The sequence below is a fragment of the Pelodiscus sinensis genome, chromosome 5, assembly GCF_052426305.1.
Source record: "Pelodiscus sinensis isolate ZL-2025 chromosome 5, ASM5242630v1, whole genome shotgun sequence".
Classification (NCBI taxonomy): Eukaryota; Metazoa; Chordata; order Testudines; family Trionychidae; genus Pelodiscus; species Pelodiscus sinensis.
The window spans coordinates 9,866,753-9,881,471 of NC_143056.1; the positions used below are offsets into that span (position 1 = coordinate 9,866,753).

The window sequence follows — 14,719 nt, forward strand, 5'->3', positions numbered from 1 at the left end:
TTCCCAGGAGGAAAGAACTCCCCCTGTTTCCTTCTTAACTGAGCTTGCGCGTGCTCTCTTAGAAACATATACCCTCCAGCCCTGCCTCCTCTGGCTAGGAAGCAATCAATTAATCCGCTGTGAGGTGCGGAGTGCCCCTAATTGGATTTTCTCTCTTGTCTTGCTCCGTTCTTGGGGTTAAGCCCCATTGCACACCTGGGTCTGGAGTTTTGTTCGGGTCTGTATCTAATCGCTTGAGAAATCGTTCTGTTGTCACAAACAGTGTTAGAAGCTGGAATGGAGGAACAAAATGTTAACAAATGTTGACTGTTGAGAAACCCGGTGGCAGATTATTGCAGATGGGAAGAGCAGGGAGGGAAGAGGGGCACAGAAATACATGAAGCAGCACACATGCACTACATGCAAAAATATCTCACTGCAGAATCTTTTTCTTCTAAACTTTCCCCAGTGAATCATCAATAGCTTTTTACATAGTTGTGCAAGGCAGGAATACAGTCTCCAAGAACAGGCAATTCTCTTTCGAACATCAACCATAGGATTTCAATGCAACGTGGAAGCAAATTTCACAGTGCAGGGATGGGAGGAAGCACAGTGAGTTATTCTCCACCCAGCCCAAGTCAAATGAAGTGTAGGAAGAGATTTTCAAAGGCACAAAGAACTTTCAGTGACAGTTGAGTACTCCACTACCCCAGGTCTTTAAAGATCTTTTCCATACTACACACTTGCAACAAACAATGGTCACACAGCTAACAGCCGAATGTAGCACTTCAGTCCGTAGCAGTGTTGCGCCTAGGCCACGTCTACACTCATAGGGAATGTTGAATCAAGATATGCAATTCTAGCTATGTTAATTACATAGCTGAAGTTAATCTACCTTGTTTCGTATTTCCCCACCATCCCCACAACAGGAGGCTGACAGGAGCAAACCCTCCCATTGGCTTCCCTAACTCTCACAGAAGCAGGAGTACCAGCAGTCAGCGGGGGTGCCCTCTGCATTTGATTTAGTGAGTCTTAACTAGACTTGCTAAATTGAACTCCGGAAGATTGATCGCAGCAGCATCAATCTTCTGTCTAGTGAAGACATGGCCTCAGATGCAAACTTCAGATCTAGTTCGAGCTTGGGGTTTGCAGAGAGGGGAGAGATTATCATAGAAAATTCATGCCTAATTTGTCTCCAGCATCTGAGTTTGCAGAAAATCATTAAGATCAACTGAGCCACTAACTTTTTCACCATCTGGGGTTGAAATTTCTCAGAAACACCTCTGAAGAGCATGGTGCTGCAAGTTTGAAGCCAAATAAATGCAAGCCACCATCCCAAACTAGGGCTGATCCTTGCCTCCACATGCTACGGCTAACGTGCCCTATTTTCTCATTTGCTTCCAAACAGGGCCCGAGACACGTTGATAAACAGATTGGTTTAATGTCACTCTAGCTTACAGCATAGGCTTTGGTGCCCTGCTCAGAGAGGCGGTTTGAAACCTTTTACAGGCCTAGTAATCAGTGAATTCCATTAGATAATCTCTTCTACGGTGTCAGAGAATTTAATGGAATAGATTTTCCTCCTTCGGTACCGGAAGCCACTCCTCTGCCACACAATGAGATAGGGCATCTGTTATGTTCTTCGAGACCTCTCTGCACTAATACGATGTGGCAGTCCAGTCCAGCAGATGGGCCGCTGGTTTGAAACTTCGAAGACCTGGGTTATTCCATCCTTGGTTCTGGGCCTGACTGAGCACAGGACCTGAGGGAAGAGAATCAAAGGTGGCCGTATGATTTGTCTACATCTGGCAATACTGGAACATGCTGGAGGGGCTGCGTTCCTCCTCCAGCACAATCCAGAACAGTCTGAAGGTGCATTCCAGTGGCTGCAGCAAGATTTCAGACATTCTCCCATGCCAAGATCCCCTTCCACCTGGATATTCACCCATTCCAGAGTGTAGGAACATCATAGAGCAGGCAGAATGGGTGCTCTGCTTGGTTATGCCCTAGGATCTATTGTTGTTTGTGTCCCTCTGGAATTTCTCTGCATAAGTAGAGCACATTTCCGTAAAAGAGACAATGCCTACCTGTGATTATAAACTGAAATCTTACTCTTGCTGGGAAGTGGTGTTTTAGGGGAGAACACTAGCATTATGTCCTGTGATATAGGAATGTATCTGCAGAGGCTCTGTTTATTAGGAGACTCTCTTGTGGGGAGGGCGGGGGAGTGGGGGAGGTGTGCATTTTTTTAAATGGAAAGTTTTTACACGCTTGAATTTGGAAGTTTTCCCAGTTTTGGGAAATAAAAATTCTAAATCTGTCCATTGAGCATTCCCAGAGGAATCTCAAGAACGTGGACGCGTTCTCCCGAGAGTCAGCGTCAGAGTCTTTCTTATTGGCACATTTAAAAAACTCCCCAAATGATTGCAGTTCCATACCCACTCACGCGTTTGAAACAAAGGAAAAGCCTGATCCTGAAATCAACAAGATTTTTTTTTTTTCAGCAGAGCATGGAATTCAGGATTTGACCCCGTAAGTGGAAGAACAAATGGCAGGAAATATCAAACCTATAGTCTTCATAGCTGGTGGAGCACAAAATGAATGGCAGCAGCGCTGCCTGGGTTCCATGTACCATAGTTTGTGCTAAAGCCTGTGCAGTGACATGTCTTCCTTTTATAACGGCTTTGTAGTGCAGCCCAGTTGTCGGAACATGGAACCTGTTTGCTAGCTCTAATGTGACTGAAGCAAGCAAAGGGATTTCCAATAGAATCAGAGAAAAGGACATGTCTGGCCCAATTTCCTCTATATTAAAACATATGCAGTAAGTTAGCCCAAGAGGGTCATGCTATCCACTTTACCCTTTAATGTCTCAGGGATGTGATTAACTGACATTTTAGTTAGCAGAAGGCTATGAAAAATATTTTCTCCTTTGTCCATTAATTTCATAAAATCCAATAGTGTGGCAGGGTGGTGGTGATGGTTCTGAGACCTGAAAAAGAAAGTGGCATTTTAATTTCTCCTCCATAGAACAATACAGTATGAAACACTCTTTTGTGCAATATATTTCGTACCAAACTGCAGCCTTGTAAACATAAAGGCTGTGTCTACACAGCAGCGTTATTTCAGAATAACGGACATTATTCCGAAATAACATAGTCCGTGTCTACACAGCAAGCAGTTATTTCAACATGTCAAAATAACGTCGAACTGGAGGACTTCTTACTCCGACTCCTGTAACGCTTATTTTACGAGGAGTAAGAGAAGTCGGAGGAAGAGTGCTCTCTCGGACTTTCTGCTGTGCAGACAGCACCAAAAGTCAAAATAATCTATTTCGACTTAAGCTACGCAATTGACATAGCTCAAGTTGCGTAGCTTATTTCAGGTTTAGCCCTGCTGTGTCGACATGCCCACCGGCGTTAAAGAGAGTTAAAAGTCTCAGAGGAGTAGCCGTGTCAGTCTGTAACTTGAGCTTTTGTGGGCAAAAGCTTTTGCCCACGGAAGCTGATGATGCTATCGATCTATTTTTTGTTAGCCTATAAGGTGCCACACGACCACTCATTGTTTTTAAAGAGAGTGGAGTAGCAGTAGCAGAGAGCGGACGTGTGTGCAGGAAGAAAGACTGGTGCGGAGTTAGTCTACAGAAACAAAGCCGCTCCACACTGGACAGGGAAAGATGGAAAGAAATAGTGAGGGAGGCATCGGATGGTATGGTTGTTGATGATGTTGATAATGTAATCTGGGAGAAGATGGGAAGCCAGTGAGGCAAAGGGAGGGAGGAAGGCTTTGCTGGAAGTCGGTGCTGCAGAGGACAGAGCCTGTGGGCCCACAGGAAGGGGCAGAGGAAACGGGGACGAGATGAGCATGGTGCAGGTGGGGCGTACAATCGGAGAGGATTCCTACAGGGTTCAGAATGCTCAGGTCAGCCTTGGTTTGGGACAAGAGAGGGCGTAGTGCAAATGGCCCTTTGCCCATAAAGTGACTTCTCTGGGCTTCCTCTTGCTCTCGCGGCGTGTGCTGGTGGCCGCTGCGGGAGGGAGGGAGGGAAGCGCTGAGCCATGTTCTCATGTGATTTACCTGGCCATGTGATTTACGGGGCTAGAACAGCTTTTGGGAGCAGTTTCCGAACACTGCTCCAGAGTGTATGTGGATGGGATGTGTTTGCCCCGCCAGAGACACCATGTATGCAGAGCGAGCGCTGCTCCTCCAGCCGTTTCCCATCGTGTATGGTGGAGGGGAGGCCTTTGAAAGGGCGAAAAGGGGGGAGGCGATTGCCCTGAGCTGGAAACCGCTGGACAGACTCCTGAAGCCACATTGGCATCTCCCCTCCAGGAGATCTCCACCCTGACCCTACGGGGAGGGCCAGGCACCCTTAGGGCAAGCTGCACCAAATGAGGCTGATTTAGCTGTTCTGCCAGGAGATTTCCTTCAAACCTGCAGGGCAGATGGCCCTAGAGTAAGAAGTTATTGCTGGCCTTTCTCTCTCTCCGCTGGCACTGGTAAGAAACGATTTTGGGGAGGAGCTGGGGTAACTTTCCTTTAGATCCCCCATCAGAAGAGACTTAAGAAAGCCTGGCAACAGGGGAGCCAACAGCCACGCCAGGCCGCCGGGCAAAGTGTGGGGAGGGGCGGGCTTCACAGTCCGGCAAGGGGTGGGGCCTCAGCAGAAGGGGTGTGGCCATAGGCAGCCAGCCCTCAGCACCACCCAGACCACAGTGCCTGAAGCACGCCGTTGCATCCCCGCCTCTCCAGGCAGCCCTAAGAGCCGCCCAGAGCACACTGGTGGTGAATTAAGGGGCTCCGGGCCCCTTTGAAACACCAGGTCCTGGGGCAGTTGGCCTAGGGGCCCGCCTGGAAGGGGTAGAGCCCCCCTTGAAAGAAATAAGAAACTGGAGCCTGTGTCTGTGCCTGTAACTGGATGTGGGGCGCACCTCCCACCATCTGGGAGAAAAACCAAAGGGGAGCCTTTCACACAGGGCTCCCAAAAGGCTAGAAAGATTCAAAATTAATTCTGAACTAAAAAGCCAAGGCCCATTGGCCTTTTTGCCACTGCTGAACACAGTACTAATCCAAAGGCTGTGGAAGGCGGTGGTAAAACTCCTACTGGGTTCCAGAGGAGCCAGGTCGGGCCCCAACGCCTGTGTCTGATTGAATAGCACACAAGAGAGAGATGCGCTGATTTACGGCCCTGGGGCTGCCTCTGCAAACAGAATCTCTTGAGACTTCCTTTGGAACAACAACTTGAATTCCACAGAAAAAAAAGGAAGGACAACTCCCAGCTAGCCCAATATGAAGACCCCCATCTCCAGAGGATTAGGAAAGCTGGTGACCAATGTTTCCTCTAATCTTTTTCCATCCATGTGCAGAATAAATTTTGTTATATGTGCTAAGGCGTGTGCAAATGTGCACCACCAGGAGAAGCAAACAAACAAAAAGAGCTGTAGGCACTTTATTAATCAACTGGGTGGCACTGGAATCTCTCCTAAGCAGCTGCACAAGCACACAGCTCACAGGGCACAATGCCGGTGACCTCTGTGGGAAAACTGGATACTTGTTGCAATCTTAGCAATGGCTGTTTTCCAGGGCTCAGTGCTGAAATATCACCTCAGAACAATTGAGGGACGACGACTCAGTCTATCCTCTAATAGCAAATTAAACACAACTTTGTGGGTTTGGTGGTTTGCTGCCAAGCGCCAGTTCTGTGCTCTGTATTAATAGTTCATGACAGGATTACTCTCAAGTTTTTGGCAGGCAGGAGTTCTTTGGCCTTAATGCTGCTTGTGGCAAATTAAAAACACAGCCACTGAATGGCCCATATTTACTGATCGAATTTGCATAAGTGATTGCTCCAGCGTATCGCTAAAATCCTAGATTTTCTGAGATGAATAGACTAGACTGATGCTGCATAAAATATGGTAATGTAGAACTACTGGGCAGGATGTAGTAAACCCTTTAAACAGTTTAACCATGGAAGATGAGTAGTCAACCTGACAGGTTTTCACATGAGATTATGTTCTCCCATGAATATGAATTCCCTGGTGAAGCTGCTGGGTACTGGTTTTCATAATGGAACCTTTGCTTTGAGGAGATTTGTTTAAGCTGTCAGGTAGTTAATGGATGGTTCCTTAACATTTGTTTTTACCTGTACTGAGCCCAGCATTTAAATGCATGAGTGAAAAGGCTGAAAATAGCAAAGCAAGAGAAAAAGGATTTGAAGTTCTAAATTTACGAAAGAAATCCCCCATGCTTACTAGCAGGGACTGTGGGTCTGACAGATAACCCAAAAAGAATCTGTAGAAGAGACGTAACAAGAAAATTCACCCTCATGTTTCTTGCAGAAAAATCTTTTTCTTTCTTTCTTTCTTTCTTTCTTTCTTTCTTTCTTTCTTTCTTTCTTTCTTTCTTTCTTTCTTTCTTTCTTTCTTTCTTTCTTTCTTTCTTTCTTTCTTTCTTTCTTTCTTTCTTTCTTTCTTTCTTTCTTTTCTTTTCTTTTCTTTTCTTTTCTTTTCTTTGAAGTTAGTTGTTGCTCACAAAAGCTTATACTCGAATACGCTAATGAATTTGTTAATCTTTAAAGTGCCACCAGACCCCTTGTTGTTTTAACTCAGCTAATGTTAGTCAAGTTATGGCTTTTCCCACCGCTAATAGCACTGGGGAATAGGTCAGGGAGGGGTCTGACAGCAGGGAAAGGTTGAATCTAGTCATCTTCCTCTTTACTGCTCTCATGGTTGACTGCCGCTGATGCTAAAGATGACTGACTAGCCCAAATGTGTCTCAGGGAAGGAGAGAGGGGAGAGAGAAAATAAGTTCTCATTTCACTACCCTAGTCCTAACCATGCTTGTGCCTGGAAGTTGGTTTATCTGATTTTAAACTGTCCATTTTATTTCCATTCCTATGCTGAAATAGACCATTCACAGTGAATCTCATATTTAATTCCTCCACGTTAAAGACTTCTGTATTTACATCAGTTATAGGAAATGCCTCAATTAGCATAAAGCCCAAGATTTTCAGAAGTGTCTAGTGAGTTTTGCATACCTTAAGTTGCATTTTCTGTTGATTTTTGCCCTCCTGGAGGTACTTTAGGGGCCTTGTTCTCACAAAGTGCCGAGAATCCACCTTCCAAAAACCAAACCCCTGCAGCCAGGCAACCAGAATCATTAAACGCTTTTGAAAATTTTGACCAATGCTAACAATAAGTAGCAGAATCCAACTGCACACCTCAGTGGATCTAATGAAGGTCTCCAAATTACAAAGCTACAATAATATTTTTGAATAGCCACAATCTCACTGTTTGACATCTTCACATAAATGAAAAAACAGCATTGAAAAGTCTGAAATGACTTGAATACCGGCAGCTCAAACTGAGTTCCTGGACATTCACCGTTTCTGAAAACGGAGGGTCTTTGGAGTGGAATACTCATAAGCTCTCAGTGATGGTCTAGTTCGGCTCTTACTAAGTCAAAACTTCCACCGACTTCAATGGGAGGAGGGAGAGGCCACCGCTGAATGCTTTTGAAGATCCCACCCTTGATTTTTAAAATAAACAAGTGGAAGGGAAAAGGAGTAGGTAGGAAAAGGAGGACACCGTGAAAGGCATTTGTGAAAACATAACACTGGCCCATCTTGACTATGAAGCTTGTGTGGGGCTTGCTGTGTTCACTTCAGAATTCTCTCAGGATAGAGATGATCTGATTAGCTACATTTACAGCAGCCAGTGCTTTGGGGGCAACAAAGAGATAATTGTCACGTCCCCAAATCATCTAAAAAAGTGTGAACGATGCGGACTTGTCATTTGGAGTCCAGTACAACTGTCGCATTGTGCTTCCCACCAACTTGCTGACAATGTTCCTTCTAACAGTAGCACATTTGAAACCAGGAGGGGAAAAGAAAAAGCTTTGTCTGAGTGGCCTTGACAGTGCCAGTCATGTCCTGTGGGCAAAAAGGAGGGGACAGGGAGAAAAATGTGGCTGAGTTGAAAACTCTTAAGCACCAAGTTCCTATTGATCCATTCATCAGCCTGAGCAGCAGGAGAAATGGGGACAGTGGGCTGACAGCTGCTACAAAGAGTGGACATTAATTTTGGCAGGGGGAAGGGTTTATCTGAAGTCTTCTGCTGCAAACTGTGCAGAGAAACCTGGAGTTAAAATATGAATAACTAACTAAAAACAAAAACCCACTTCAGCCTGCTTTAAATGTATTATGCAGAGTGAAACAAAGACATAAGAACCTGTTTCCAGTTTCCTTACCTTACCAGAAGCAGTGTGGATACTCCAGGAAGAATGTTATGGGTATACATTTCTGGTGCAGAGATGCAAGACAAACACAAATATTTAAAAACAGGTCTTCTTAGTTGATGACTTTTGCATAATTGGAGACTGTTTCTGTACGGTGAAAATACTCCTGGCTGATGACTTGATTTTGTTTGTTACAGTCTCCATATGCTGACCCCTCCTCCCAATTATTGATTGGATGCATATTTCAAATCTGAAGATTTATAAGCAGCAATTGCTTGGCACAAGTCCCAAGTGGTGGTGCAGGTCATCAAGGTTGTGGCTGGCTGCAGATGGAATAAGAAAGCAGTTGAACTGCAGCACATTGCAAATTAGCAGCAAGTTTGGCTGGTTTGAACGAGGAAGCTTGCAAAGGGTTCGTCCCCATCTGTTCCAAAAATAATGGTAACCAGACGTAAAGTAACTCACTTCTCACACAAAACCTTCACATCCTGTACTTCCTAGTGAAGGTTTCAGCACATCCTTATCACTATATTATGTGCCTGGGAATAAGAGTGTTTAAAAGAATACATGGAAAAAAAACCCAGTGATTCTTTTGTATTTTTCTCCTGGTAACAATTGTAAGCAGGGTATCTGAGAGACTCTGACTCGGGAACATTTTTTGTATGTAACACACAATTAACTGAAAATAACTTTAGCCTGTAGTAAAATTTGCAGGTGAATGTACGTTCGGCTAGATGCACAGGCTTCCTTTCATCTGTGCTACTTTTGAGCCGTCTTCGCTTTTAATCATTACTTAGGACCCTCGCCTGCACCAATGAAGTCTCTGGGAGTTTTGTGTCTGACTCTAATTGGTACTGGCTTAGATCCTTATGGTCCAAATGTGGATATATAAGGTTGTTTAGCTTTCATGGAAAATTACCGGAAGCTCTGGTTTGACATCAGGATCTGAGCTGGGGCTGTTCTTAATGCTAAAAGGCAGCTGGCTATTTTCATTAACAAGTGATTTTTTTCCCTTCCTTTCCATAAACGCAGAGAGGGGCTTTCTATTTTTCAGTTGGATGTGTGCTGTATATGATCATTAAACCTCTTTGCCATGAACCCCTGATATTTTTTTTACTCACAGAAGGCTTTTCTTCCATCTCTTCTCTCCTCATGGTAGTAATAGAGATGTGCATATTCTCCTTTATAAAAGTTTGACTCATAATAATCTCACAGCTTCTACTATTTTTATATAGAATGATGTTCCCTCTAACCTTTTCCATCCATATGTGGATTTTTTTCCATCCCTGTGTGGAATAAATTTTTGGATGTGCATCCAGGCACGTGTGAATGTGCACAAGCAATAGAAACACAAAACCTGGCTTTGGGTGCTTTGCTAATCAACTGGGCAACATTGGAACCTCTCCTGAGTGGCAAGCGCACGGCTTAGAGGGAACACTGTATAGAACCCTCAGTAAGTTAATGTAATTAGTAATTCTCAGCAATGAATTTTATGCAGCTTTTTTTCTATCCAAAAGATAAGGGTTTCCCTATCCTTGCAGTAGAACTCCGATGCTTTGCTAATTAAGGCTCTGATCCAATGAGGTACTGAGAATCTGCACCTCTTAATTTTTTCCGTGGAAGCAGAGAGTTTGCTACATGTCAGAGTCAAGCAGGATTGCGGTCTTAAGTCATTTTCTTATTGCTAAGAAATAGAGTTTTGGCCATATATCTGCTAGACAGAGAAATAACGAAACCTCAGCAGGAGTCAAAACTGACATAGGTGTTCCTTTCTTTTTACACGACTAATGATTTAATAATTGACAAAACAGCCTATGCATAGTGAAATTGACCATATATAATTCTAAAAGTTACTGGCTCAGAAGGAAAATGAGGTGAGTAGTGACAAGACAACATGGTCACTGTTATGGGACTTGCAGACAGCCATTCACCTGGTGGAGGATGGTAGTGTTTTGTTTCTTGGTACCAATTTGTCTGTAGCCATCTGACATCTTATCTTACACTTGGTCACTGCCCCGAAGAGCTGACAGTCGTTTTCTATTCTGTGTTTGCACAGTGCCCAGCACAAGCAGGACTGAGGCTCCTAAGTGTGATAGTAATACAAATAACTAATACTCATATAAATTGGCACAAGACCTGACTGTAAAGCATCCATAGCAGGTCAAATACTTGAATATTTCACCATCAGTATGACCCAGCTGCTGCTTTCTCCTTTCTCCCCTAATGCGTAGGTGAGGACAGAATGATCAGCCGCTAGCTTTTATAGCTCACGAATGCAAACTCCTAAGTATATTTCTATTCATCCTTCAAGGAAGTTACTGGTTGAAGCAAATAACACGGTGGCTGCTCTTATATATGTGTGCTGTGACTACTGTACCACACAATACAGTCACACATAAACTGTGGGGCTGACAGACCTGCCGGGCCATGATGGAGGTGGGGAGAACTCCTCGCTCCAGGAAGGGGGGGGGGGGGGGGGGGCTTGGCATGGCCCCAGCTCGCTTTGAGAGCCACCTGGACCATGTCACTCAGTGTCCCGGAGGGGCTTAAAGGGCCTGCAGTTCTAGGGTAGCTGCTTCTGTGGCTGGGAGCCCTAGGCCCTTTGGAATGGCTGGGCTGTGGGGCAAATGCTCCCTTTGCCCCCTGATCTGTGGGCCTGCACATAAAGATATAAAATGAATCAGTTGACCATAAATGGACAGTAGGATGGATAGAAAGCTGGCTAGACTGTCGGGCCCAGCAGGTTGTGATCAAAGGCTCAATGTCAGGATGGTGGTCGGTTTCTAGCGGAGTGCCCCAAGGATTGGTTCTAGGGCTGGTTTTGTTCAACATCTTTAATAATGACCTGGATGAGGGGATGGATTGCACCCTCAGCAAGTTTGCGGATGGCACTAAGCTAGGGGGAGAGGTAGGTATGTTAGAGGGCAGAGTTAGGGTCCAGCGTGACTTAGACAGATTAGAGGATTGGGCCAAAAGAAATCTGATGAGGTTCAACAAGGACAAGTCCAGAGTTCTGTACTTGGGACGGAAGAATCCTATTTCCCTAGGAGGGTGGTGAAGCACTGGGATGGGTTCCCTAGGGAGGTGGGGGAATCTCCATCCCTAGAGGTTTTTAAGTCTCGGCTTGACAAAGCCTTAGGTGGGTTGATTTAGTTGGGATTGGTCCTGTTTTGGGCGGGGGGCTGGACTTGATCATAGAATCATATGATTCTATGATCTATTATTTCTCTTTCTTCTGAGGTTGTGAGACCATGGATGGCATTAGACCTGCTCAGCAGTCTTTCCATTTTAAATCCTTTTGAGGGTCTGATTCATGCAACCATCTAAGTAAGTGATTAAAATTAAGCACATGCTTAAGTCCTTTCTTGAATCACACCCCTATTGAGCCTCCTTGATTTAAAATCACTTCTTGTCGTTCATGTTCGGCTGTGGGGTTGTTTATTTGGGAACATTGCATTCTAACACTTTTCTGAACATGTTTGGTATCTCCAACCTTTCCTTCTGATCTGCACCACTGGTATAAAACAGCTGCTCGTTGTAAATCGGCATGCAAACTCTCCATCATACCAGCAATAGTGACAGCAAAGGAACACTGCCAGAAATCTTTGTAATTTTCAGTAACAAGGAACACTCTTCGACAGATTCCCTACTTTGAAAAGTCACTCACAGGCCTGTGACCATGAGATATTTAAGGTTCTTAACAATAATTGAATGCAGCTGTGAGACCATTACTAAATTATTTCAGCAGTGGAGTTATATAGAAACACCAGAGACATGTTGCTTGCTCCAGTTACAAGGAGGAATTTCTATAGCTATAGAAAATAATTGTACTGTGATTTGATTCTGGAACCCACGCAGGCCATTTAGACAGGGAGGGAGTACAAACCGACACAGCTTCACCGCAAAAAAATAAGATTAAAAGCGTTGGAAGCAGAATTTCCTTAGAAATTTCCATTGGGAAATCGGCACTTTTCGAGAAAAGGCCCATCATCCCCTGAAACTACTTGGGGTTACGGGGACTGAGCCGTCAGATTTACCTCCCTTCTCTCTTCCTCTCTTCTTCCTAGTCTGGGAGAGAGAAAATGGAATTTCAAGATTAAGAGACTATTATTCCTGCTCACCTTCTTCACAGCTCTAGCTCAGCAGCAGAGACGGCATCACATAAGTCACTGTCAAAACAACAGACAAACACATTTAAACAGAAAAAAATGCATCAATCCAATTCTGAGTGCATATGCCCCTCAGGTTAGCAGAGTTTTGTACTATGCATATGAAAGTAGATGATGCCTTTAACTCAGGGGTGGGGGATCTCAGGCCTGGGGATCGGATGTGGACCCCTGCTTGCCTGGATCCAGCCCCCAAGACTCAGCCCCCTCCCCAGCATTAGGCATTGGCACTCCTGCCTCACCATGGGGCTGGAACACCCAAAATCTACTAGGGCAGGTTTTTTTTGTTTTTTGTTTTTTGGCTTCTCACTTGTGAAAATCCCCCCCGACTGATTTTTCTGTAGGTCAGCGGCCCCTGAACCGAAAAAGGTTCCCCACCCCAGCTTTACCTCCTCTTCTCAGCTACGCTAGCTCAGCCCCTGTAAATGTCTCCCTCTTCTCCAGCTAAGCGTCACATGCAATGATTGCCCCCTGCTTCCTTTTGGACTCTTTCCAAGGCTGTAATTGAACATGGCTGTGTAGGCCGCTATATATTATCTAGAAGCCCCCTGCCAAATCTCTGGGTGCTAGGCACTATACAAACAAACATTTCCAAACCTAGCAGATAAGACAGACAAAGGGAAAGAGGGTGAACAGAGGCACAAGCAATAGAATGATTTTTCGAGGGTCACACAGTAGTTCAGCAGGCAAGTTCAGCAGGCAAGGATGGGACCCCATTATGCATAAGGTTGCCAGGTGTCTGGTATTGACCTGGACAGTCTGGTATTTTCGTCTCCTGTCCGGTAAAAAAAATTCAGAAAATACTGGACACCTAAAATGTGCGGTATTTTCTGATTTTTTCCCGGCCAGGATGCAAAAATATCAGACTGTCCGGGTCAATACTGGACACCTAGCAACCCTACACAGGGTCCAGCCTCCCCCTCCCCCAACTTCCTCCCCCCACCTCCTCCTCCTCCGCCCATCTCCCCCCACCTCCTGCTGCAGGGGAGCTGTCTGGCCCAGAGCAGGAAGACAAGATAGCCGCCAGCTGCCGTCAGCCTTTTAGGAGAGGCAGAGCCGAGCCTGTTCTTAAAGGGGCCATGCTGTTCTTTAAATTTTTTTTTAAATTTTTTTTGCTTAATAACTCTTGGCCTCCTTTTTTTTTCTCAACAACTTTGGTCTCCCCCCTTTTTCTTCTCAACAGAATTTTTTTCCCCGGTGTTTTTTTTGGGGGGGGGAGGTGTTCGGTATTTTTGATTAAACCATCTGACAACCCTAATTACGCACTAGAACACATGTGTTTCCTGCATGTCATCAAAGTAAAAAAACCTAACAGTGCTCTTGACTATGGATGAGAGAACTTGGGTGGAGAAGGTTTGGAAAGTCGGTCAGTGCTATCCACTTACACCACAGACTGCCCCACGGGTAGGCACTCAGAAGGGTCTGTCTTTCCAAATGGTTTTCCTGGCATCTTCAAACCAAGCTTCCAAACCATAAGGAAGAAAAGCTACAGGTTGTGGGCTGATGGTATCTGAAAAAGGGTGGGGAGGGCCAGCAGATCCGGCAGGGTGTGGACAGAGAATGCTGTTTCCTCTTCAACTGCAGTGCAGTGGCACTGGAACAATTTGTATGGGGGGGGGGGCACTGAACCAGACTGTAAATTGTGCATATGATGGAAACTACTTCAAGCTAGGGAGTGCTGCTGCATTGTCGCCCCCTCCTCCCTCCAGGACCATAAGGTTCAGCACCTATGATGCAGTGAGCACACCAGCGTGTGCTGCCTGGAGGCTCCTGGGTAGGGATCCTACCATATTCATGGTCCACTTTGGCCAATTTCACACTCATAGGATTTAAAAATAATAGATGGCATGACGTCAGCTATTGCCATGTGAAATCACGGTGTTGTGATTGTAATGGTCCTGGCCCCAAAAAGAAGATGTAGGCTAGTGGTCCTCAACGTGGTGCCTGCGGGCGCCATGGTACCTGCCGGGCCATTTCTGTCCGCCCGCCGAGTAATCGGGGCCAGCCCCGCCCCTGGGCACATTGTGCATGGGCAGTGCCGGCCTCTAGGCACGCAGTATATGGGTGGCCCCGCCCCCGGGTGCACGGCACATGGGCTGTGCCGGCCCCAGGTGCACGGCGTATGGGCGCTGCTGGCTCCTGCGTGTGTGGCTGTGCCGGCCCCAGGAGTGCGGCGTATGGGTAGCGCCAGCAGTGGGCACGCAGCGTATGGGCGTCCCTGCCCCTGGGCACGCAGCACAGAAGCAGCGTCGGCCCCAGGCGCGCAGCACGTGGGTGATACCGGCTCTTGGACGTGCGGCACAAGAGCAGCGCCGGCTCCGGGAGTGCAGCGCATGGGTGGC

At 45.9% G+C, this 14,719-nt stretch overlaps 1 long non-coding RNA gene across 1 annotated transcript; it reads right to left on the reverse strand.

Moving 5' to 3' along the window:
- Positions 1 to 1,400: 1,400 nt before the first annotated feature.
- On the reverse strand, positions 1,401 to 9,021 carry LOC106731776 (uncharacterized). The gene is made up of 2 exons (XR_012903255.2): positions 8,224 to 9,021; positions 1,401 to 1,741 (listed from the first exon to the last, which is right to left on the reverse strand). It is a non-coding gene; the product is annotated as an uncharacterized LOC106731776 (long non-coding RNA).
- Positions 9,022 to 14,719: the final 5,698 nt, after the last annotated feature.